This window comes from Macadamia integrifolia, unplaced genomic scaffold (assembly GCF_013358625.1).
Source record: "Macadamia integrifolia cultivar HAES 741 unplaced genomic scaffold, SCU_Mint_v3 scaffold2195, whole genome shotgun sequence".
NCBI lineage: Eukaryota > Viridiplantae > Streptophyta > Magnoliopsida > Proteales > Proteaceae > Macadamia > Macadamia integrifolia.
Window position 1 is genome coordinate 23,126 of NW_024868564.1, and position 27,378 is coordinate 50,503.

Sequence of the window (27,378 nt, forward strand, 5' to 3'; positions counted from 1 at the left end):
TTAATTAAGAGTAAACCCAGCCTCGTTAGTGGTTTCAGTGGGTTGCATTGCAAAATTAATGCGCATGCACTGCTTTGTAAACATAGATCAGTGATTGATGTTTATAAGAAGATCCCAAAAGCAGGAGTGGTGGTGCCACTTTTATGAGGTGGGGAGCCAAAACGTGTCGACATTGACCATTTTTTGGCAAGCTAAAAGCATCCTTGTCGAGAACCTCGGTGTTCTTAGGTACGTAGAACTTGGTTGGCATTGCATAAAGGGATGAACGCAAGATCTTTGATGGATGGCACTGTCTGTTCTTTTTTGGGTGAAAATGATGGATGATGGAAATTTCGATCGATCTTAAGCAGATTCATTTGGGAGCCACATAGTCATGATTTCTACTTATATTTGATTATTTTTTTCTAACTAAAATGTGGGCAATGAGAGGCAATGTATTTTAATTAAATGATCCTCCACATATTTCACCATTTTCTTTTTATTTTCAACATGGTATTGTCCTTATAAGATGGGTTTTGTTTCATTTTACCACAATTGGTTACACCAAGCTTGGCGTCAAAACAACAGTTTTGCACTTTCTTTTATTTTGGATAATTAAAATTTTAGTTTGAAAATTATCTTGAATTATCCTTGTTTTTAAAATTTATCTGAGATACCACCCTACATTTTGGATAACTAAAATTTTAGCTTGGAAAATTATTCTGTTTTTAAAACTTATCTAAGATACCACCCTAAAAAATAAAAAATGGTAAACGTACCCGTAACGTCTAACACCGTTAGTTTACAAATGCAATCTACCTTTTTAACCCTAAAACAAAATACAAATAAAAAATGCTTCTTCTCATTTTAAACCCTAGGAAAAGGACGTATGTCACCCTTCCGCTCTCAAACTCGAACTCTCGCCCTCGCCCCCAAACTATCTCGGCGGTGGAGTCGTCCTGGGGCGAGTTATTCTGAGCCATCATGGGCTTCACAAGATAGAAGGTAGGACACGCCAGATCTGCAATAGGTAGTGATGCTGCCATTTGGAAGCTGACCCATCTGTCGGAATCCACAGTAGAGGTGTCGTACTCGTCGCATTCTAGCAGGATGAAAATGGTGGCGACGAGTTGGGCTTGCAGGGGCTGAAGTGGAGAATAGTGGGTGGCGGAAGGAGGCCATGGAGGAACTGTTGGAGGGGGAATCCCCCAGTCAGGCCTCATCTTTGGAGTTCTGTTGGTTGGGGATGAGAGTGGCGGAATAACAGGTGGGTTGTTGGAGATGCATAGAGGTGGAAGAAGGGGAGGCCAAGTTGCGAAGGAATGATAGAAGATAGAAGGACGATACGTTGGCATCATAATGGGAAGGGCTTGGAAAGGAAGAAGAAACTGATGATATGATGGCGCTGATGATGATCTAGAGATAAGGGGGAAAAACATGGAATTTTATTATTTTCGTTTTTTTTGGGTCATTTGTTGTTGTCCCAGTTAATACCTGCTTGCCTCTTGTGCTTCTAATTCCTATGAAATTATTTGCTTCTACAATTTGTAGAATCCGGGTATTTGGTCTCTGGATTTATCTGTGGGTTATATTTTCTTGTTTTGCGTTAAGGGTTTTGTGCCATTATTTTTGAAAGATTGATGTCATCAAATTTCCCCACCCCACTTCTCTTTTCATAGGATGTTGTAAGAAATTGTGATAATGTATTTTCATAAGCTAAGAGGACGTTTCTTGAGTTACCCTGGGGCTGCTAATAGCCAGTTTGGAGTGGCTTGCATCCCTACTCAAGAAAAACAAACAGAAATTTAAGCAATGTAGTGAGATAAGAATAGTATGACGGATTAAATGGATTGTTCAAATGGTCTCTCTTCCTCACTTGTTCAACCGAGACCTGCGTTTTCTTTTCTGTTCTGTTCAATCGAGACCAGAAGGGAGATGGGTTTATTATTCAAGAGGGTAAAATAACAAGTTTGCCCTTGAAGGGTAAACTTGTCAGTTAAAAATTTTCAAATGTGACACATCATCACTTTACACTTGTGAGCTAACGGAATAGATTTAAGAGTAATTATTTTCTTAAAAAATGGTGTTTACATGTCATTTTTTATTTTTTAGGGTGGTATCTCAGATAAATTTTAAAAACAGGGGTGATACAAGATAATTTTCCTTTTAGTTTTAATATTAATGGTATTTTGTCTTGTACGTAAAAGGGTTTTGTAGATGTTGATTGTCACCCTACATGAGTACACTATGATTAATTTTTAAATGATTATACTTTTCATCGATTTCTATTATTATTTTTTTTCCCTTTTTCATTTTTGTGGAGGTGATAAATTACAATTCATGTACTTTAACGTTTTTTTAAACTTCGTTTGAGATGCCTTACTCTTGGAATTTAATGTTTGAGATACCTTTTTACATTTTTTTCATCTTTACCCAATCCACCACCTCTAGAGATAAATTACAATTCATGTACTTAACGTGTTTTTAAACTTCGTTTGAGATACCTTACTCTTGAAATTTAATGTTTGAGATACCTTTTTACATTTTTTTCATCTTTACCCAATCCACCACCTCTAGAAAATTATTTCCCACCTCCTCCTCCTCCATTGAAACGGATATGATCTTTTAGTTAAAGGTCGCGTTCAATTATCGATACTACTTCCAAAGAGCAAACCACCATCAGGTCACCCTTCCTGTTCTCCCCTAATGGTTGATTGCCGCCCTCTGCATCTCTGTCTCCCTTACACTTGGTATCTCCCCCTTCTCTGTCATATGTATCTCTCCCTCCTCCCCCGCGCTCTGTATGTCCCCCTTCTAACTTTCCCTTCTCTCTTCCACACTCCAACCTCTCCTCCCTCTCACACCTAACCATCATCATAGCCACCAGTACCCCTTCCTTGCCCTTGCATCTCTTCGTCCTGCCTGCCCTCTGCATCTTCTCCCCTGACCCCTCCTCCCTCCTGTACACTCACTGCATCTCTCCCTCCTCCCCCTTCTTCTGCTCCTTCCCACATCACCTCTCCTCCCTCCCACACACTCATTGCATCTCTCTCTCTCACTCCACCCTATTTTCTCTCTCCCATGATAGGAAGAAAAAAAGAGAAACTTAGGGGTCTAAACATGATAGTGGAAAATTTGGACATGTTGATGCTTGTAGTCAAATGGTAGTGGGAACAAGCTACTAGGTAAGCAAGTAATAAGGAAATGTAGATACCCCTCTGTTTATTAAAAAAAAAAATGAGGATTTAGGTGCTCTATGCCTGAATTATATCTTCGATATCCAGCCCCTTTGAGTCTCAAAACGGATTCTTAGAGAAGTGCACCTCATATTCTTTAATACTGGCATCCAAGCCTAACATTTATGGAAAAGTTGAAAATATAAAAACTGAAAATACCTAAACATAACATTTATGAAATGTGAGCTACCCCAATCGTATTTGTCTTAAAAGTTAACTGTACTTTTTTTTAGTAAAGTCTATATGATTAGGGATGTAAGCAGATCATATTCTAATTGGACGTTATCGGTAATTCGAATCTTTAGCTTTCGAATACTCGGATAGTTTTTTTAAATCGATTTTTCGAACATGGATTCCCCTAAATAGATACGAACACACATGAAATGGATACAAATTTTCTAACTATCCACATACATCCCTAGGGAGACTGGATAATGTGATACCCTACTTTCTAAACCCGGTTTACTTATCCGGTTGGTTCGGTTTGGTCGTGCAGGATCTGAACCCGAATGAGTTGAGATGGGTAACCTATGGAACATGATAGCAAGGATGACTCTAAACTAGGGTTGGCTAGACGAGTCTGAACCAGTGCCAAGTGAAGTCTGCATGCCCATGCCATGCACTTGCATGTATCAAAAGGTCATGTACGGACAATAAAGGTACACAGTCGTATTTTATGACGAGTATGTAATTTTAAATCATATACCAAGAGTGAAATACTTGTCGAGGGTTGAGTCCTGTCGAAATCCCAATTATTTGGCTACGTCTCGACCGACTTGTGGGTGGTCATAGAGGTGAGTCGGACCCACCAGTGTGACCTACCAGTCTAGTCATTAGATATTTTGACCGAAGTATAAATAACAATTATTACCCTTCTTTTCCCTCATTTAATGTTTTACAAGGTGGGTGAGAAGAGTTAAGAAGAGAGAAAAGAAATGAAGAAAAATGGAAGAAGAAGAAGAAGAAGAAGAAATGCTCCCTGTGCGTCGCCGAGGTTAGATCTTTCCATTTTATCACTGGAAAAGTGATCCTCGTCTTGAGATCTACAATTTGAGGTGAGTAAAGGCTATATTTCTTAAACCCTCAAGAACTCGTAAGTGAAACCCTTTGATTCGGGTAGAAATCCTTTAGATCTTGTTAATCGCACTTGAGAAGATAAATCTAAAGTTTAATGGAAGACCTACATGTTGATTTTGAAGGTTTTAGATGATGAAATCAAGATTTGAAGAGCATTTGATGATTTCTTGAGTTGAAGTAGAGATTTAGAGTTTTGAATGTGTTCTTGAGCAAAGAGGTAAGATCTGCGCTTAAAACCTTGAATCGACCCTAGATCTAGGTTAGAATCAAAATATGGGACCTTAGATGTATGAAAAATACAGTCGAATCAACCCCTTGTGGTTACCCCAAGGGGGGATGAAAAGTAGAAGTGAACAATAGAAACCCGTTGTAGATAGGTGGGCGGCACTGGTAGGTGTCAGACCCACCCGTCGAGGGCCCTTAGTCACGACTGGGCTTCTGGCCCAATCAGCTGGCTACACCGGTGGTCGCCCAGCCCGTCGGTTGGGGCCCACCTATTTAGATAGAGCCCTTGGCCTAACTATGAGGGTAGCGGCTGGAGATGGACTTGCATCCCGTCCTCTCTCTTATCTTCCTCTTTCATGTGAGGGGAGAGGTTCGTGTCGTGTGTGTTTTGTTTACGGCCTCTGCACCGCCGTATCACCGTTCGGAGATACGTGGAGGCCTATTTCACAAGACTATAAAATTCATCATTTGAGAAGGAGGATCGGTGATGGTCCAATACAGGGATCGGGACCATACAAATAGGGTTTGGAGTCGCCACCTAGGATTATGGACCTAGGACCTGGGCGTGGGCCCAATTTCAGAGAAAATAGCCCGATAATTGGTCTGGTCCAGAGATTAGGGTAAATGTCAGGTTCTAGAATTGGGAAGGTTTTAGGCACCCAATCTACCCGGTTCGACCGGTCTTCCTACTAGATACTTAAAAACGAACATTTTTCATAATTATTACTATTTCACATGCATGGCTAAGTTATCACACATATATACATTGACTGAATTTAAACTACTATGTATACTAAAACAAGGTCTATATAAAGTCTATAAGATGATAATTTGGTTGAGAAACTATGCCTGAACTTAACCCTTGTTTCTGGTCAATAGGGGTGGGCCCCTAATTGGTACCGGCTCGAATTGTCTTTCGTATTATCCTGGCTTAGGGGAATATGATCTTGACCTCCAACTTTCTTTCTTGAGAGATGCTGACTGTGATGATATTCGGGTAAGGTTCCTGCCAGGAACGGTTAATTTCAGATTTGGATTCGGATAGAGTTTCAGCTAGGAAAGGTTATTTCTGGATTTAGATTAGGACAGAGCTTCAGCGAGGAAAGACCATTTTCGGGCTTAGGATGATGTGGCACTCTGATAGAGCTTCCACTGGGGATAGGCTAGGGGAGGGCTAGGCTGAGGTGGCACTTCGATAGAACTTCCACTGGGAATAGGCTAGGGAGGCTAGGTTGAGGTGGCACTCCAGCAGAGCTTCGCTGGGGATAGGCTAGGGGAGGCCTAGGCTGAGGTGGCACTTCGGCAGAGCTTCCACTGAGAATGGCTACTTCTGAAAAGATTCCAGGGGCACTCGGATAGGGATTCCGCTAGGAACTTCTATTTTTGAAAAGAAACGGATTGACGTAAAAATGGATTGAAGATCCCTAAAGCCCCAAAGAACACTTTAAAGATCTGAACAGAGTTCCGAATCTTGACAAATATCTCTTCGTAGACCCGAAGAACCTCAAGGGGGAGGGATTTCTATTTCTGGAAAAAATCAAGAACACTCAAATGAGGGAGTTGAAGAATACACTATTTTTGGCAATACCTGGATTGAACTAAGAACTTGGATTGAAGATCTTCGAAGTTCCGAAGAACACTTCGAAGATTCGAACAAGATTTTGGATCTTGATGAAGATCGCTCCGAAGACCCAAAGAAAATCAAAAGGGGGAGGGGAGGAGAGAGGGCAGAGTTTCACTACTATAGAGTGAGGTGGATTTGTTTGGTATGTAAAATCCAAAGGAGGGGGTATTTATAGGTTTTTCTGGCCAATGGGAAAGTGGAACACCTTTATCCAACAGACGAAAGAGGGTTTTTTGCCTAAAATGGGTGAAGCAGGCTTCTATCCAATTGACAAAAGGGGTTTTTGGACTAAAATGGGTGAAATGGGCTTTTATCCAATACGCAAAAGAGGGTTTTTGAGAGAGAGAATCCTTAGCCAAAAAAGTAGGATTTTGGTTTCAAGTGGGTGAAAGGGGAATCCCTTCACCCATCAGGCCAACGAAAAATAAATCACGGCCATTGCCGATGCCACATAAGATTGGGCTGAAGTACACGGGGCATGGTTAGTATATGAGGGCAGGCAAGGCAATGTCATGGTTGTGCGGCGCATGGCACTCGGGTAGTGGCATGTGGGTGTGAGGAGCATGGCACGGTGCCATGGCATAGGCAGCAACTGGCAAAGGGGGTGTCGGCATGGGCAGTAGTTAGGCAAGTTGGGCAGGAGCCAATGTGCGCATGCACCGAGCTGGCCTACTGGCTAGCAAGCAGGTGTGTAGGGCAAGGGTGCGGGCCTATGCCCGAGGGGGGACCAGCTGGGCGGGGGCGTGGGCCTATTGGGTGCATGGTTGGCTAGGCGCATGGCTGGCTGGCACCATGTGCTGTAGCCCATGGGCAGCAAGCACGTGTGCGGGCTAGCCTGTTGGCCAGCGCGTAGTGTGAGCAATTTATGAATTTTTCTAGTGAAGGTCATGGGTGAACCGTCGATCCGATTTTAACGTGCCATATATCGTCAGAATCGTACTTTTGAGCATTGTCCATCCGTACGATCATCTTGACTGGATTCCTTCATATATAAAAAGTCAAAATTGGACCCTCTTCTCTCCTGCATGAGAGTTTCTAGAGTTTCAAGTAGGGGAGTGTTTTTGGGTTATCTGGGTGGATAGGGGATGAATTTTAAGGTGTTTATGGTAGGTAGGGGATTTTTTCAGGTTTCTAGCGGGACTGTCCGAGTGTGCGACATATGTGCGGGAAAGTATAATTTTCTGGGGTTGATCGCGGGAGATCCATCAGTCCGATTTTGACATGCCATATATCGTAAAAATTATATTTTCAAGCACTATCCATCTATGCGGTCATCTTGATCAGATTCCTTTATATATAAATTATATTTTCAAGCACTTTCTCTCCCATGTGGGGGTTTCCAGGGTTTTAGGTTAGGGAATGTTTCCATCATCATCTCTATTGATTGGAAGTTGGGATTCGCGTCCAAGATCCACATTTCATCATAGCCAGAGGAATGTGACAAAATTGGGTGTCTACAGAATACCCCTCTTTAGCCGAGGCCTATGCCAATGGTCGAAGGGCAAAGAAAAGAACAACCACATTTTGTCACCTAGAGCATGTACTGTCGTCATCTTGCTCATTCATAGAGTTGAAAATGCAACAGGTAATATCTCTTAACTACTTTGAAGTTTGGGACTTACCTAAGTCGTCGATTTTGTAGGAAAGAAATTCACTACTCTTCTAATCCTACAAAAGATGTTAGTAGTTGATTTTTGGATTTTCCTTTACTGGGCTTCACATGTGCCAGTTCAGGGAATTTGGTCTCCATGTTAGGTCTTTCGAACCAATTTGGGCTATCTGGGATCAGTAGTTACAAGAAAGAAATTCACTACTCTTCCAATCTTGGAACAGACAAAAATATTTGATTCTTGGATTTCCCTTTGCTAGGCTTTACATCTGCTAGTTCAGGGAATTTGGTCTCTAGGCTAGGTCTTTCGAACCAATCTGGATTATCTGGGACCGAAGGTTACAAGAGAGAAATTCGCTACTCTTTCAATCTTGCAACAAGTAAAAACATTTGATTCTTGGATTTTCCTTAGCTGAGCTTCACATGTGCTAGGTCAGGGAATTTGGTCTCTAGGCTGGGTCTTTCGTACCAATCTGGACTATCTAGGGCCAGTGGTTACAAAAGAGGAATTCGTTGCTCTTCCAATCTAGCAACAGGAAAAAATATTTGATTCTTGGATATTCCTTAGTTGGGCTTCACATGTGTCAGTTCAGGGAATGTGGTCTTCCAGGCAGGTTCTTTCGAATCAGGCTGGGCTATCTGGTTTTTTAGGCAGGTTCTTTCGAACTGGGCTAGGCTATCTGGTCTTCCAGGCGGGTTTTTTCGAACCGGACTGGGCAATCTGGTACTGTCCATTATAGGAAAGAAATTTGCTACTCTTTCAATCCTATAAAAGACATTAATAATTGATTCTTGATTTTTTGATTTTTGACCTTTGATTCTTTGATTCTTCTTTGGATTTTTAATCTTTTGGACTTTTGAATTGAAATCTTGAATTTTGACCTTTGAGTTGGAATCTTGAATTTGAACTTTTGAATTGGAATCTTGATTTGGATTGAATTTTTCTTTTCACATGAATTTTACTTTCCATTTGAATTTGATTTTCACCTTTGACATAAATGTGATGTAAATTTTATCTACCACATTAACTTGCTTTAAATTTTACTTTCCACTTGAATTTGATTTTCACATTTCACATGAATGTGATGTAAATTTCACCTTCCTCACGAAATTTGATTTGATTTTGTATTTTGTGGTAAGAATTTTTTAGCTATACTTTAGAATTGGAATCTTTTTTTTTTTTTTTTTTTTGACTTCATCAAGGATGGGGAATGAACTGGCCTTGATAAACTGGTGCCGGGTGGTGACTTTTGGGGAGATAGAATCTTAGATAAGAATTTGAAGGACCATAGGTGAATGATAGATACCTAATGGCCTTGTATGTCAAATGGCGATTCTTGGGGAATAGAATCCTGGATAAGAATTGATGGACCAATAGGCGAATGATAGATACCTAATGGTCTTGCATGCCAAATGGCATTCTTAGGGGACACAAACTATAATGATCTTTTAAGATACCTTGATTATTAATTTAGGAACCAATTTATTGCCTTGTTATAGTTAAGACCACACTTGCACATGTCATGTTGCCTACGTATCCCTTGAGAGGAATCAGGTTTGACGTAGTTCGGGCATTCGTCTTTTCAGACATAATATTTCTTAAGTTGATCCATGTTGACCAGTCTGGGTATTTCTTCACTGTTGTGGTCTATGAGTTTCATAGCTTTGCCTAGTAGAATTTCTTTGACAGTGAATGGGCCGCTCCAGTTGGGCCTGAATTTTCCTCTTGGGTCATGAATCGAGGCTCTTTGTTCTCGAAGAACAAATTCGCCCACCTCTATGTGGCAGGGCTTCACATTCTTGTTAAAGGCCTTGGCCATTCTCAGTTGATATTTCTTTAGATTATCCATGGCTTTCATACGCCTTTCATCGAGAAAATTGAGCTCGTCATATCTGGCTTTCACCTACTCTCCTTTAGATAGCTGATTATTAAGAAGCACCCTTATGGATGGTATTAGGATTTCCATGGTTAGAACCATCTCCACTCCATACACCTAAGAGAAAGGAGTTGCTCCCGTCAAGGATCGTACAGAAGTCTAGTATGCCCATAAGGCAAGGTAACTAATCAACCCAATCCTTGTGTGTTTCCGTCATTTTTTGTAGGATGACTTTGATGTTCTTGTTGGTTGCTTCTATTACCCCATTGGTCTGCGGCCTATAAGTGGTAGAGCGATGCCTTCTGATATCAAAATTTGTGCAGATTTTATCTGTCTTACCCCAGAAATGGGATCCCTGATCTGATATCAATTCTTGAGGTACTCCATATCAGGAAATGATATTTTCTTGGATGAATTTGGCTACCTTAGCAGACGTGATGAACGTATAGGACTAAACTTCCACCCACTTGGTGAAATAATCAATGGCTACCAAAATGAACTCATGATCATTGGATGCTTTGGGGTTGACCTTTTTAATGATATCAATGCCCCAAGTAGACAATGGCCAAGGTGAACTAAGTGAATGCAGCTCTATTCGTGGGATATGTATGATGTTAGCTAATATCTGACACTTGTGGCATTTCTTGACAAATTCCACACAATCTGCTTCCATTGTGTTCCAATAATATCCTATCCTGATGATCTTTTTAGATAACATCTTAGCATTCATGTGGAGTCCACAAAGACCTTGATGAATTTCTTCCATGATGGTTGTAGCCTGTTCTTCATCTACACACAATAATTGTATTCCGTCATAGGATCTGTATCCTCTTGAAGAATAATTTAGGTGGCATATCTTCTCAGAAACTTATTTTCTCTGTCAGTTGCTTCAACTGGGTACTTCCTTTCCCTAATGAAATCCACTATGTGAGCGAACCAAGATCGACCATCCACAGTAAGAGAGTTCATCAAATTCTGATAAATAGGCCTGCTTCTTTGTTCCACCAAGAATGGTCGAACCCTAGCCATATGGTTGCACTCCACCATGGAAGCCAAGGTTGCAAGGGCATCAGCAAACCTATTGTTATCCCTCTGGAAGTACTTGAACAAGATCTTCTTAAAGTGTTCAATCACCTCTTCCAGATGTTTTTGATATGGCTTCAATTTTTCATCTCTAGTCTTCCATTTTCTGTGTGTCTGGCAGATGACGATGGATGAATCACTGTAAGCCTTGATCCTTTTCACTCCAATAGTCAAATCAGTTTCGAGCCCCAAAGCACAAGCTTCATATTCGACAATATTATTGGTACAGGGGAAATTAAGGTGAAATGATGAAAGCAAATAAAGGCCGACAGGAGTGACAAGTAATATTCCTGCACCACATCCCTTTTGATTGGCTGCTCCATCAAAGAATAACTGCCATTCAGTAATTGTATCTTCTTCCTCTATTACAGTGATTCCTTCATCTGGAAAGGCATCATCCAAAGATCTTCCATCTTCTGTAGGGTGGGCAACCAAATGATCGGCTATGGTTTGCCTCTTGATAGATTTCTTAGTAACATAGGTGATATTAAACTCAGATAGCAAAAGCAACCAATAGGCCATCCTTCCTATTAGGGCTGGTTTCTCGAAGAGGTATTTGATGGGATCCATTCTTACGATCAAGTGCACTGGATAGGAAACCATATAGTGTCGTAACCTTTTCGTTCCCCAAATCAACGCAGCACAGGTTATTTCCAAAGATGTATACCATGTCTTATATTTTAGGAATTTCTTACTAAGGTAGTACATGGCATGCTCTGCCCCTTCTTTCATTTCCTTCTGTGCCAACAAAGGGCCCATGGGATATTCTTCCACGGATTAGTACAAGAGAAGTAGTTCAGCTTCCACCAGCAGTGTCAATACTGGTGGATTCATGAGATATCCCTTGATTTTATCAAAAACTTGTTGGCATTAATCATTCCATTTAGTGGGCTAATCCTTCTTCAGTAGCTTGAAAATTGGTTTACAGATTGTAGTCAACTAAGCCATGAATCTGCTAATATACAGGATGTGACCCAAAAATCATCGTATTTGCTTCTCAGTCTGAGGCATGGGCATTTCCTGAATTGCCTTGACCTTGATAGGGTCGACTTCAATACCTCTTTCACTCACTAAGAAACCTAACAAGTTTCCTACTTTGCCCCAAAGACACACTTCTGAGGGTTCAACTTCAGCTGATACTTCTTGATTCTTTCAAAGAAACGCCTCAGCGTGAGAATATGCCCCTGCCGTTGTTTCAACTTTACTATCATGTCATCCACATAGACTTCCACATCTTTGTTCATCATGTCATGCAATATGGCCGCAGCTGCTCTCTGATAAGTTGCCCTAGTGTTTTTCAGTCCAAAAGGCATCACCTTGTAACAATAGGTTCCCCATGGAGTGGTGAAGGTTGTCTTCTCATGATCTTCTGGGTGTCTGCTTATTTGGTTGTATCTCGAGAATCAATCCATAAATGATAAAAAATCATGCCCAACCGTATTATCCACAAATACATCAATGTGAGGTAATGGGAAGTCATCTTTAGGGCTCACTTTGTTAAGATCTCAGAAGTCCACGCACATTCGTACCTTGCCATCTTTCTTCAGTACTGGCACAATGTTGGCCAACCATTGGGGGTGCTTCACCACTTGTAGAAATCCTGCATTCTATGGCTTCACAACTTCTTCTCTGATCTTCTCACTCCATTTTGGCTACATTCTTCAGAGCTTTTGCTTTACCGGTTTTACCTCAGGGTAGGTCGGCAATCAATGTTGCACGATGTTGGGGTCGATACTAGGCATATCCTTATAAGACCAAACAAAGACTTCGGTAAACTCTTTCAAAAGACTAATCATTTGTTTTGCTTCTTCGTCATCTAAGGTGGTACTAATTTTTACCTCAAAGGAATTTGTCGATTCCTAGGTTAATAACCCGAGTATCCTCACGGATAGGTTGGGCTCTCTTTGATTTGCATTATTTTATTAATTCTCAATATTTATTAATATCATCATAGAAAATGGAGGCAAGTCATACTCAGAATCAGAAATTTTATTCATGAAATGAGTAATAGACTCGATGTACATCGACTCTAGACTTGCCTCAAGACGGGAGGCCTACACGAAATCATAAACAATAGACTCAACAACAGACTCAACTATAGACTTGACAATTGACTTAATGCTTTTGTCAGTGGTATTCAGGTTGGTTGACTTGATAGTGACGTAAACTTGAAGTCTTCTCCAATGCTAGTCCAATTCAGGAGCGATTCGACGGTTTGATGGATGAGGAGGTATGGCAAAGGACCTTCTTCTCCTTTTGAGAAAGTTGCCACTATTTTTTCAATGGTGTTGATATCAGATACTTGTTTCTTCACAAAGATGAGTTAATCCAACTCATATCTCTTAAAGTTGAATGATGATTGGTGAAGGCTGCTTAATCTTCTTTCTATAAGATCCAACTTTTCAAGCCTGTTGAGGGATGCCATCTCGGTGCCTCTGTCACATCTTTGATCACCATTACGGGTCTTCATGTTGTAGTTGATTCCGGCATAGTGCATGCATACCATCATTCTTTGTGCTCTTCTTTGCTTTGCATATATGCTTCTTCCTCTGAAAGGCCTGGGCTTGAGCTCATGTAGCTCCTGAGATCTTGGTTTTACAGAAATGAATAGATGTGGTTCTTCAGATCGGTGGAAAGTTATAAACTCTAGATGAGTCTTATCTTCTTTTCCCATTCTCTCTTCAGAAGTACCTGGGGCCTTGGGGCCTCCTTTAACTGGATCATTGTTATGGGGTTGTTAGAGGAGAACCCATCTTCAATCAGTACTACATCCATTATTCCAGTGATGTAACTGTCCTATTCTCTTTCCGTTGGAACCTCCTCTTGAGGTGTGTTTGACTGAATCAAAGATGTAGGGTCATTCTCCTGCCTTTCCCTCATAACATTTACTGACTCTGCTGATGAAGTTATTTCTAGAGATTCCGGCAATGTAAGTATATCCTTCCAGTTGTACCCGCCAATCCATCCTTCTTTTGAATTTGATGGATTGTCTACCAACCCTTGGGAATGGGAATGATAAAAGGGTGATGAAGGATATGAGGTGGGGTGATATGAAGGGGATGTGATATAGGAGATAGGGTATTCTAATGAAGATAGTGGATGATAGGATGATGAAGGGGGTCCTGCTCTCTGATGGTATGGTGAGAGGGAAGACAATAGCAAAGGTAGATGGTATGAGATGGTGGATTCCTCTTCTGGGGTTGGTGATGAAGGAGGGAAGGTGAGCATCTAATCCTAATCTTCTGACACTTCTCCTAATGGCTCTTCTTTCCTGGGGTTTTTATCAAGTGATCTCTTCGAGCACCTGGCTTGATGAGTTGAGTGGGGTCACTTTCCGTTGATTCTCCTTCCAATACATTGACTATTGCATGATCAGGGAGTGAGTTGGTAATGACATTGGGAGACTGTTTGGCCTCGACTTCAATGGTCCCATTGTCTACCAAATCTTGAACTGCTTGCCGTAAAGTTATGCATCTTTCAGTAGTTTGCCCTTCTGAGCATTGTAAATACAATCCTTGTACCAAACTGGGGGAGGATTATGGATCACCCTTGGAGCCATAGTTCCCAAAAGACCTTAGTTCTTCAACTTTTCATATAATGTGGCCAAAGGCATTCCCAATTCTGTGAATTGTCTTTTGGGTGAGGAATTTTCTGAGAAGGAGCATTTGATCGTATCACAAATAGTTGTGAAGGTGAAGTGGTTGCAGATGATATTGACTGTTGGATTGTACCTATCACATTGGTCTCAGGATTCTTTCCTAGCCCGCCTTTGGCATTCTTCCCCATGTCTTGATATTGTGCATCCCTTAGGATCTTGTTCTCAACACGTGTCCCAATGGCTATTAGGGCATTAAAAGTCTATAGATGTTGATAGTAGAGAACATTATAATAAGGCCTTGACAAGTTCTCAATTAACATTTCTACTTGCTTTGCTTCAGAAGGTCGATCTGCCATCTTGGCGGCCTTATTCTTGAACCTTGTTAAGAAAGTGGTAAACCCTTCCCTAGGTTGTTGTCTCAAGGTTTCGAGCTCTCGATGTTCTTTATCTACTTTATTGTTGTGGGTATACTGTTCAAATAATGTTGACATGAATACTTGCCTCATTTGATTGTCAGCAATTTTCCATATCTTTATGATACTGAGGAATAACTCCAAACGACCCTTAGGATCCCTTGACCCGTCAAATCTATCGGTTTGACACTTAAACTTTTCAGGGATTCTTACCCCAGAAAAGAAATTCATCTCGTAAAAATCTACTGTTTGACTTTCCTGACTTTTCCCTGCTCATATCATATCCTCAAGCTTCTCCAATTATTCTCCCATTTTCCTTTCCCTCTCTATCTCTGGAGGTTCCTTTTGAACATGTGCCACAAATTCCTCTACTTCATTATTAAATAAAGCCAGAGAGGGATCCCTGGAGGAAGTCCCTTGATGACCTGTAGGCCTAGTTGGCTCTAGCTCTGCTGGAGGAGGATATGAGGAGTTATATCAACCTCAAGATTGGCCCTAGGCAGGTTTCGTAATAAGTGCAACACTTGAGCTAATCCATTCTTAACTTCCACAACTTTAGCTTGCAATGTCTCTACTGGGTGGATCCACGCTTGTTCCGGTGTTTCCATGTTAGGTGGATCCATGTTAACTATGTTGTAATCACTTGGTGGTAGACAATCTTGGAGATACGATGGAGGTGATACTAGACTTAAGCTAGTAAATCAATTATCCTGACGTGCCAAAATGGACTGTGGAGAATACTTGAGGTGTGGAATTGTGCATGAACCAAAAATGGTTTATTTTAGGATTCTTTAATTCCCAACCCCTTGTTCAGATATTTACTAGATTAACAATCAATGATCCATCCAAAGTTAGTCCACTTAATGGTAGGGAATGGGTAGGGGTTGATGCCCCTAGTCCACTCAATGCCATAAGCAAGAGATACACATAAATGGCTTGACCAGAATACCCATATTAATACATTCTTTGCCAATAAATTCATGCTTTCCTTTCTCTTATCCCACTAGGTGACCTGCCTCCTAGTTTCCTCGGGTCTTTTAGATAATTCGACATTTTACGGGACTTTAACAGAAGTCAGCCTATATCGTTTATGCCAAATCATCCATATTTCATTTCTAAGGACACATTTTATCCGAAACCCAAATAGGAGAGCATTTCCTTATGACTAGAACATATCATAAGAATATTCTTTTTCAAGACCGCAAACAGATTCTGCATCAACTTGTGGCATTCCTAGCGTTCTCCAATTATTTCCTATATGATGTGAGCATGCAGTGGATGCAATAGGACCGACAAGGCTTCCTTGATAGGATCTATATACACAAGGTACATGATTCTTTTGATATACCCATAGGTACGAGATCAAGGGGGTGACTTCCTTGCCCATTACTTGTGACGATACACGAGGTTAAGCAATTGGTCATGTGGTGGTGGAACTATGAGTGATTGTGTGCAAAAGTGTAATGTAGGGTAACTATCATTCGATCTCAGAATACCATAAAGTGAACAGACCTCCCTAAGGATGCTGCCACAATTACGAACACCCTCACCATTTGATGACGCATTCGATTTCAGAATGTTATAAAGTGCACGGACCTCCTTGAGGGTGCTGGCACAAATACAATATCCTCACCGTTTGAAGAAACCTTCCACTCTTGTATAAGAAGTGGGTATCATTTGCTCTCAGAGTACTCTCCATAACATGCACTGACCTCCCCGAGGGTGCAGGCATGATAAAGAGTCCCTTGCCAAATGATTTCACTTCGAGTACGATGCATAATGTGGTTAGTGAATACAATTACAAATATGTGGTTATCCAAACACGCTTTCAAACAAATGTGGTGGAAAATGTTCTTGCATTTAAAGGTAGCATCTAGTATCGGAAGCTTGACATTTATCCTAGTGGAGTTGCCACTGTGAGGGTACCAGTCGGAGATGGACTTATATCCCGTCCTCTCTCCTCTCTTCCTCTTTCATGTGAGGGGAGGGGTTTGTGTCGTGTGTGCTTTTCTTGCGGGCCCCATACCATCGTATTGCCGCCCTGAGATATATGGAGGCCTATTTCACAAGAATATAAAATTCATCATTTGAGATGGGGCTTTGATGATGGTCCAATACGGGTATTGGGATCATACAAATGGGGTTTAGAATCGCCACCTATGATTATGGGCCTAATTCCAAAGAAAAAGGCCTGATAATTAGTCTGGTCCAGATATTAGGGTAACTGTCAGGTTATAGAATTGGGAAGGTGTTAAGCACCCAATCTACCCGGTTCGACTGGTCTTCCTACTAGATGCTTAAGAACGAACATTATCCACAATTATTACTATTCCACATGCATAGCTAAGTTATCACATTTATATACATTAACTGAATTTAAACTATTATGTACACTAAAACAAGGTCTATATAAAGTTTACATGATGACAATTTGGTTGATAAATTGTACCTGAACTTAACCCCTGTTTTGGGTTAAGAGGGGTGGGCCCCTGATTGGTATCCAGTCGGATTGTCTTTCGTGTTCTCTTGGCTCAAGGGAAGATGGTCTTGACCTCCAACTTCCTTTCTTGAGAGATGCTGACTATGATGATATCCGGACAGGGTTTCAGCTAGGAACGGTTACTTTTGGATTTGGATTTGGACAGAGCTTCGGCTAGGGAAGGCTAATTTTGGATTTGGATTCGGACAGAACTTTAGCGAGGGAAGGCTATTTCCGAGCATAGGACGAGGTAGCATTCTAATAGAGCTTCTATTGGGGATAGGCTAGGGGAGGGCTAGGATGAGGTGGCACTTTGACAGAGCTTCCATTGGGAATAAGCTAGGGAGGGCTAGGCTGACGTGGCACTCTGGGAGAGCTTCTGCTGGCAATAGGCTAGGAGAGGGCTAGCCTAAGGTGCCACTTCAGCAGAGCTTCCGCTGGGAATGGCTACTTTTGAAAAGATTCCAAGGCCACTTGGACAGTGCTTCCGCTAGGAACTGCTATTTTTGGAAAGAAACGAATTGACCTAAAAATGGATTGAAGATTCCCAAAGCCCCGAAGAACACTTTGAAGATCCAAACAAAGTTCCGAATCTTAACAAAAACCTCTTCATAAACCTAAAGAACCTTAAGTGGGAGGGATTTCTATTTCTGGTAAAAACTCAAGAACCCTCAAAGGAAGGAGTTGAAGAACACACTATTTTTAGCAAAAACTGGATTGAACTAAGATATTGGATTGAAGATCTTCAAAGTCTCAAAGAACACTTCAAAGATCCGAACAAGATTTCAGATCTAGAAGAAGATCGCTCCGAAGACCCAAACAAAATCAAGAGGGGAAGGGGAGGAGAGAGGGCAGAGCTTCACTACTATAGAGTAAGGTGGGTTTGTTTGGTGTGTAAATCCCAAAGGAGGGGTTATTTATAGGTTTTTTCGGTCAATGGGAAAGAGGGAACATCTTTATCCAATGGATGAAAGAGGGTTTTTTGCCTGAATGGGTGAAGCAAGCTTCTATCCAATGGACAAAAGGGGTTTTGGACTAGAATGGGTGAAACGGGCTTTTATCCAATTGGTAAAAGAGGGTTTTGGGAGAGAGAATCCTTAGCAAAAAAAGTGGAATTTTGGTTTCAAGTGGGTGAAGGAGGAATCCCTTCACCCATAGGGCTAGCAGAAAAATAATCTCTACCATTGTCGGTGGCTCGCAAGATTGGGCCGAAGTGCACAAGGCATGGTTAGTTTAAGAGGGCAGGCAATGTGGGAAATGTCATGGGTGTGCAGCGCATGGCATGCAAGTAGTGGCATGTGGGTGTGCGGCACATGGCACAGCACCATGGCATGGGCAGCAATTGGCAAAGAGGGCACAGGCATGGGCAGTAGTCAAGCAGGCTAGCCTGCTGGCCAACACGCAGGTGTGCAGGGTGGGGGCGCGAGCCTGTGCCAACGGGGTGTGGGCCTAGGCTTGCAAAGGCACGGGTCTGCTGGGTGGGGGCTCAGGGCCCATAGATAGCTGGCACTATGTGGTGCAGACCATGGGCAGCAACCATAGGCAACAAGCACCCGTAGGCCAGCATGCGCGATTTACAGATTTTTTTGGTGATGGTCACAGGAGATCTATCGGTCTAATTTTAATGTGTCATATATCATCAAAATCGTACTTTCAAGCAGTATCGATCCTTACGGTCATCTTGTCCGGATTCCTTCTTACATAAAAAGTCAAAATTAGACCCTCTTCTCTCCTGCATGAGGGTTTCTAGGGTTTCAGGTAACGGAGTGTTTTTGGGTTATCTGGGTGGGTAGGATGAATTTTAGGGTATTTGGAGTAGGTAGGGGATTTTTTCAGGTTTCCAGCGGGACTACCCGAGTGCGCGGCATATGTACGGAAAAGTGTAATTTTTTGGGGATGATCACGGGGGATCCGTCAGTCTGATTTTGGCATGTCATATATCATTGAAATCGTATTTCCAAGCACTATCCATCTATGTGGTCATCTTGACCTAATTCTTTCATATATAGAAAGTCAAAGTTGGACCCCCTTCTCTCCCGTGTGGGGGTCCAAAGTTGGACCCCCTTCTCTATTGATCGAAAGTCAGGAGTCATATCCAAGATCCACATTTCATCATAACCGGAGAAGGGTGACAAAATTAGGTGTCTACACCAATCGACGGGCATGACTGATGGGCATCTGGCCTATCGATTGACCTACTAGTGAGGCCTATCAGGCTCCATTAGGGCCCAAATTTTTTGGGCAACCTTCTATAGTGATTTTAAACACGTTGAGACCATCATACTTCATTGGTTATGATCTTAAAGTAGAGATATACTAAACTCGACCTTTTTATGATAAATTTTACTAAAAACTTGCATAACTGCATGCCAGATCTTGCTTGTACAAGGAGTGAACTATTTTACATGACCGGTAAGTGGGGAGAGGACGCTGACTTTAATTTATGGAGTGTTTTGCATCATTTATCCTGTATGTAGATTAGTCATGTCATCATTCTATTTGTGTGTATATTAGCCATTCTTGAATGCCATTTTGCATGCTTTGCTGGTGCATTTTTACAATTCAATTATAATTTGTGTTGTTGTGCTTTCCATCTCAAATGCATAATGCTCGTTATGAATTATAAGATGGATGATTTCAATTATTGAATATAATGTATTGCTAGATTAGATATCATAGTCGGCTTGAAAATGAATGCATTGGTGGCCCATGAAATGGGCCGTGGTGGTACTATGCAGTCGTACTATCTAATATAAAAGTATATGGTTAAGAATGACATTTTCCTATGCTATGCATCTTCCCAATAGTAGTTTAGGTGTTGGATATATCACTGGGGGAAAGCCCAAGGTCGTGTACCAAAGGTGGCAGTTAGAAGTACACCCTGCTGAACACTAGAACAGTCGGCAACTTTGGTGATATAATCAAAGGGTCAATCGTACTGCATTTACTTTAATGCAGGACAAGGCCTAATTTACTTTAATGTCGCTAAGGAGCACCAATTTACTTTTTTTGGGTACCCATGGCTGACCTTCTTTGACAATCCTATGAGCGTATCGCAGGATGGTGTTTGCAACTCGTACCTGGGGGATACACGCACTGTGGTTGTGAGTAGCACATAACCTATGACTTACCAATGTTACGTAGGTGATTTAGGATAATAAAAATGGACTTTGCATGTATATAGGTTCATTTGTATTATGAATGTTTGCTTAGTCTTTCTTTTCACTTCCTGGGCTAGTGAGCTCATCCCACGTGCACATCATATTTAGATGATCTTGTAGGTTTTTTTGCTGAGGAGCTAGAGTCGGGACCCACTGTAGAATCTTCAGTTGAGGACTGGTGGGTCCTTTGAAGGTCTTGGGCACGGTGTAGAGTACCCATGCTAGAGCTGTGTTGCAAGATAACAACAGTGATACCCGACCTAGGATTCTTTTTTATTCTTTGTCATGTCCTTTCTGTGCTTTGAATATTTAAATTGTATTTCTTATGTATATATTATGCCTACGGGCCCACAGGTAAATGTACTATGTAACACAATTTGGGTATCAAGAGTATTAGGGTGTTTACAGGTATATACATACAAGACTTCCACTGAAATACAGATTTTACTTTCTTTAGATGTGTATATGTTGTGTTGTGGTTACTGCATCAAATGATCCTGACAAGTTTTGGGTTAACATTAACTCGATCAACTGTCTGATTCTGTGAGAACGAGGTGTGACAACGGTGGTATCAGAGTGCTATGCTCTACCCACTCACAGCATGTAAGATAGATCCCTATAGAATTTACAATAGGACCCGGGGTTAGGTAAATATAAAACCTTTAAAGAACTAAAACCTGTAATAAGATGAAAAATTTTAAATTCTTGCATTTCATTGCATGCACGAGAGTAGAACCTAATCAGAATAACAAAGGGCCAATTGACAGATTCCATAAACCATTGATTGCTAATTCTAACAAAATTTCAACAGCATAACGACGCTATAATTAGAATGCCAAAAATTTCAAAGTTTACCATCTGATAGACCATAAATATAAACATAATAAACAAAATGTGGTGACCGATATAGTCACTGGCAAATTACAAAAAATTCACCAAAACAAATAAAACTATCCAAAAGTTTCCAAACATCAACTAGACACACCACCAAGTCCAAACCATAGAAAATATATCAAAATATATAGACCACCATAATTTCATAACCACCAAATAGAGAGATAAGGGAAAAGAAGATAAGGTTAGAAAAGAGAGAAAAGAGAAGATTGTTCCAAGACAAAACAAGAAGGGTCATCACATAAACTAGAAGGATCCACTGCTCCATCAATCATCATCGTCAACAGTGAATGTCTCCCCACCTTTAGGCCTCAAGTCGATGTGGAGGCGTCGATCATAATAGTCAAATCTATCATTAGTCAATGTAACCTCCTTTTCACACGACAAAAATCCTCTGCAATCCCTTATCTAAGTCCTCAGTTAGGGCTTGGAAGTTAGCCTCCAACTTTCCAAACCTGTGTTGTAGTACTAACTCCTGTGCTGCACTCTCCTCCACCCTCTATAGGATCTCTACCTGCTTGTCTTGAAGTGCCCTCTCTCTTGTAGCACTCTCATCCAAACGTCTCAGAATCTAATCTTGCCCATCTTTTAGGGCTCTCATGCCGTCCATCATACTCTGAAAATCAAATACCCCACCTGAAGATGGTGGAGCTCTGAAATGAGGATCTGTATCCCTCCTATCAAGAGGATCCTCCTCAACGATCTCCTCATCATCCATGTCTTCCTCGTCATGATGAGGAATGTAGTCCTCATCCTCTCACTGTCACTCCCACCTTCCATACTCACATGCTTCTCACCCTCTGCTCCCTGAACTCCTACCCCCCTAAGGTTCACCCATATGACTTTGCAAGCCCATCCTTCGTAAGTTATCCCTGGTGAACTTATCCGCGAGAGACTTTCCTTCCTCATCCCTCAGGTCCACCTGGAAGTACTCAAAGACTTTGGTGAGTGACCTATCATATGGGAAACCTGCATCATTGGGATGTGCCGTATGGTATTCCATGATCTTCAACATGATATATGGGAGGCATAGACGCGACGCACCCTCCTTTAAGGCCATATGGATACAGTAAGCCAGGTAGGTGGCCATGAAGTTAACTTGGTTTTTGTAACCTACTCTAGGGAGCAAGTTGAACTGAACCAAGCATGCAAATACACGAGCATCTGGAGTGTAGGCTGTCTCATACAAGGAACGCACTCTGCAGCCACTGATGTCCTTGTAAATATCCTCTTGCATCTCTGGACTCAAATATAGGCCCACAGCCTTTATCCTCGGGGCACTATAGAAGTCGGTACCCTCCGTGGATATACCCAGGATCCCTGCCAACAAATCCACAGTCAATAGAATGTTTACTCCATTTACCATGCTAATGAGGGAGTACTCTCCATTCTCAAACGATACCTCCAAGTTGCAATAAAAATACCGAACTAGATCCTCATAGCAGGGTCGGTCGGGGTCAAGTATAGACTACCAACCCAATGCCATAAAATTATCCAGCATCTGAAAACCAACAAAATCCCCCACCACCATTGTTTTCTCCATCATGACTAACTTTCTAGAAAAGATTGGTCGAGCAACAACCTCCTCTAGACTATGGAACAACTTCTCGTCAAAATCTTCAGGATTAGTAGAAGCATCCCTCCTAGGTCGGGCTCGCGAAGAAGAAGAACTTGGGTCTAAGTTTTTCCCCTTGGAGGTAGTTGTTTTTCTTCTCTTAGATGAGGAAGCTTCCTCCTTGCCTCTTGGTGAAGGCATCCTGAAAATTTCAAGGAGATAGCTAAGTGTAAATAAACAAAGGTATGAAATGAAGGTAATAAGGAGTGGTATAAAAAGGGGGTAGATGGAGCACCAAGAGAAATGAAAATGAATGAAAAACCCCAAGTGGCAATTGCCATTATCAAAATACATTGGTGTGAAGTGGTAAATTTTAGAGGAAATGAATGAACATGTGGTAATGACAAACGAGGCAAGGTTTCCTATCAAATAGATGGAGATGGAAGTAGATGAGCATAAGGACCTTCTCAATACCTAAATGCTGTTAAATACGTAGCAATGAACAAAATCATAACAAATATTTTTGTAAATTGGAGAAAAAGGGATGGAAACCCCAAAACAGTAACTTGAGGGAAAATGGGGGTTTTACAGAGGTGAAATTGATTCAATCATGGTGGAAAAATCAATATATGCCTACAAAAGGAATTATCTTAAATCTATTTTGGTACTAATTGATAGAGAATGGACATAGTTGTATCATTCATTCATAAGGAAAAGAGAAGCAACTGAGAAAACCCCAAAATTTTATCAAAAAAAAAAAAAGAAAAAAACCCCAAACCAAAGAAGAGTAACTTTATATCAAAGAGGTGAAGCTTATGCATACATGAATAGGAATGATTTCCCTACCAATATGTGTATGCAATAAGAGTGGAGAACACCAATGAATCATCAAATTTCAGGAAAGGAAGTAAAATGAGAAGAAAACCCCAAAACAGGGGAATCTAGGGCAAAATGAGAGTTCACTCTCCATAGGTCAGTAAAATATGACCAAACACAAGTGAAGATCACAAATGGAACGCTATATACACCCACATTACTCCTATAGTAAGAAGAATCAACAGAAAAATCGATTTTGGAGCATATAAAACCTAAAACCAAGTTTGAGGAGAAAGAGGAAGAAGAGAGACTTACTTGAGGATTAGAGAAGATGATGAGAGATTTGAACACGAAATGGTTGGGTGAACTCGTGAGTGGAATCGTTGGAATGGTCCCTCAAATCACCCTTGCTCTAAGTCTTGGAGAGAAGAAATGAGAAAGTGGAAAATCAGGGTTTTAAAACCCTTTTTTACGTCACCTCAATTACGACCGACAGGCCCCAGCTTGGCCATGCCCGTCGGTTCAGCACGTCGGTTTGGGTTTCAAGGCCCAGATCACCCTATGTTTGGTTTTTTATGTATCTCATGCCTAGTAGACCCCAAATTGGTGTAATTATGAGTGTTCGCCATGTAGTTAGACCTTGTCGTGTGGACAGTCTATGTCTTAGTTGTTAAATATGGGTGCGTAAGGCCATGTGGTGTGATATGACAATGTGATCTATGACATAATTTGCAATTGAATATGTGCGTATATGTGAATGTTGTGGCACTTAATCAATGCTTACTTTTATATAATTCAGGCACAGAACACCATGGTACGCACTAGATCCTATAGCAATGCTCGAGGTACCCCTAGTGGTCCCTGTCTTGTTGGATAACCACCAAATCCCCATGGACCTCGATCCATGGGGCAATCCTCACACCCACCACCACAAGTGAACCTTGGACCAGAAGAAGTTTAAGGTAACCCACCTGTGAACGAGATTCTGGGTCCCCCACCTGTCATCACTCTAAGTGATGTTGCGACACTCATTCAACAGTTGCAAGATGCATTTCAACATCAGTTGCTCCAACAGCAACAAAATTTTATGATTGTTGTGTAACAGTATCTGAACTCAAATCAGACGGGATAGCATCCTCGAGTATTTGTCCCAACCCATAGGGTTAGGTGCTCGAGCATAACCAGGAGGAACCCACCCGGGGCAACACCACAAAATCAACCAGGAGGTACCCCACCAGTTCCACCATTTGGCACTCCTCCATTCATGATGCCTCCACCTTACCTATACTATCTGGCCTATCCACCTTATCACCCACCAGCTACCTGTATAGCAAAGGTGGTTGAGTCTTTTAAGAAATATATGCCACCCATCTTCACCAAGGTGGGTAATGATCCATTGGAGCTGGATCGATGGATCCAAGAGCTGGAGAAGATATTTGAGATTGTGGATTGCACAGAGGCACAGAAGCTCATCTGTGCAGGGTTGCAACTTAAAAATGAAGCTGATTCATAGTGGAAAGCTTCTAAGCCTATTTTGATGGTAACTCACACAGAACCTACATAGGAGTAATTCAAGGAATTGTTCTTGTCAAATTACTATCCTCGAAGCTTCAGAGACCACCAAGAAGCAGAATTTATGGTATTAACCCAAGGAAGCAAGACTGTTTTAGATTATCAACAACAGTTTGAGAGCTTGTTCTATTTTGCTCCTCGTCATATGAAGATAGCCGAGGAAAAATCCAAGAAGTTTTTAAAGGGATTGAAGATATCCATTAGTACAATGCTAGAGGTATTGATCTAACTGATTATGCTCAGATTGTGCAAAAAGCTAAAGCAATGGAGGACAAACATAAGGGAGAGCCGTCCCTTACACTAGGACTTTGGAAGAAGGCAAACCCATTTACCGATTCGGGTGGCCCAAGCAAGAACTTCTATGGGTCATATAGTTAAGGTCCCTCTCACAAGCAGCCCTACAGGCCATCGGGTTATCTTTCCTGACCAACCAGTGGGCTGGGCACTACATCTTTTCGCCTAAGCACTAGTACAGTGCCTACAGCCTCGAGACCACCACGTCCTCTGGCTGTACTAGAATCAGTGCAGAGAGCCCCCGCTCCGGTTCAGGCATCCCAAAATCGATGTCATAACTATCACTCGTACAGGTATTTCGCCAAGGACTGTCGGTACAAATTAATTGCACTACCAAATCAACCCCCTGCCTATAAACCTATATTGACTCAGGGGAACTAGCCTCAGGGAAGAATGTATGCCTTATCAGTTGAGGAGGCTGAGGCCAGCACAGAAGTAGTATCAGGTATAATTAAGAAATTTTTATGATAATTTTAAGTAGCCTGTTATACTTATATGCAATGTTATGCTAGGTGTTTTGCCTATATCAGGTATACAAGCCTATGTCTTGTTTGACTCAGGAGCTTCACATTCATTTATATCTAAGAGATTTGCTAGGAAGCTTGACATGTCATCCAAGGCTTTAGAATGCAAGTTGATTGTTAGCACACACACAGGAAAGGTAGCACAATTGAATGAGGTGTATGGGCCATGTCCAGTTGAGATTAGTGGAAGGAAGCTAGATGCTCAGCTTATCAAATTTAACATGCAGAATTTTGACGTCATTCTGGGATGATGAAGGATAAGAGCTAATATACCAAGCTAATAGGGCAAAGCAACCTAGAAAGGCCATTATCTCTGCCCTTCAGGCGATGAAATTATTATAAGACGGATGTCAGGGCAACCTGGCATCAGTAGAAGATGTGGAAGCGAAGATCACACCATTAGAGGATTTGGAGGTAGTTAGGAAATTCCCTAATGTCTCTCCAGATGATTTAACCTAGCTACTGCCTGACAGACAGTTGGAGTTCGCCATTGACTTAATTTCCTGAAGCTGCCCCAGTGTCTAAAGCTTCATATAGAATGGCACCAGCTGAGTTAAAGAAGTTATAGGCACAGTTGCAAGATTTATTGAAAAATGGGTTTAAACGGCCAAGTGTCTCTCCTTGGGGTGCACCAGTCTTATTTGTTAAGAAGAATGATGGTAGTTTACATATGTGCATCGACTATTGGGAACTAAACAAGTTAACCATCAAGAACCGGTATCTGTTGTCGCTCATCAATGATCTATTTGATCAACTACAAGGTGCTAAGGTGTTTTCGAAGATTGATCTCAGATCGGGTTATTACCAGCTCAAGATAAAGGACAATGACATACCAAAGATAGCTTTTAGAACCCGATATGATCATTATAAATTCCTAGTGCTGTCTTTCGCGTTAATTAATGCACCGACTACATTCATGGATTTAATGAACTGGGTATTTTATGATGTCCTTGATAAGTGGGTCATCATTTTCATTGATGACATCTTGATTTACTCGAAGTCTGAAGAAGAGCACGTAAGACACTTAAGAATGGTACTATAAAGACTGAGAGAACAGCAATTATATGCCAAGTTCAACAAATGTGAGTTTTGACTCAAGCAAGTTGGATTCCTAGGACAAGTGGTGTCTGAGAATGGAATCGAAGTGGACCCAGAAGAAGGCTATAGTAGAGTGAGAGACACCCAAGAATGTAATAGAAATTAGTAGCTTCTTGGGCTTAGCAAGCTACTATCGACTCTTCATCAAGAATTTTTCTTGGATTTCTATGTCGATGACTAAGTTGACTAGGAAGGGTGTGAAGTTTGATTGGTCAAAAGAATATGAAAATAGTTTCTAAGACTTGAAGAAGCAGTTAGTGTCAG

The 27,378-nt window shown here is 41.4% G+C and overlaps 1 pseudogene; it reads right to left on the reverse strand.

Annotated features, from left to right (window-relative positions):
• On the reverse strand, positions 1–21,973 carry LOC122066023 (annotated as a pseudogene).
• Between the last annotated feature and the right edge of the window lie 5,405 nt (positions 21,974–27,378).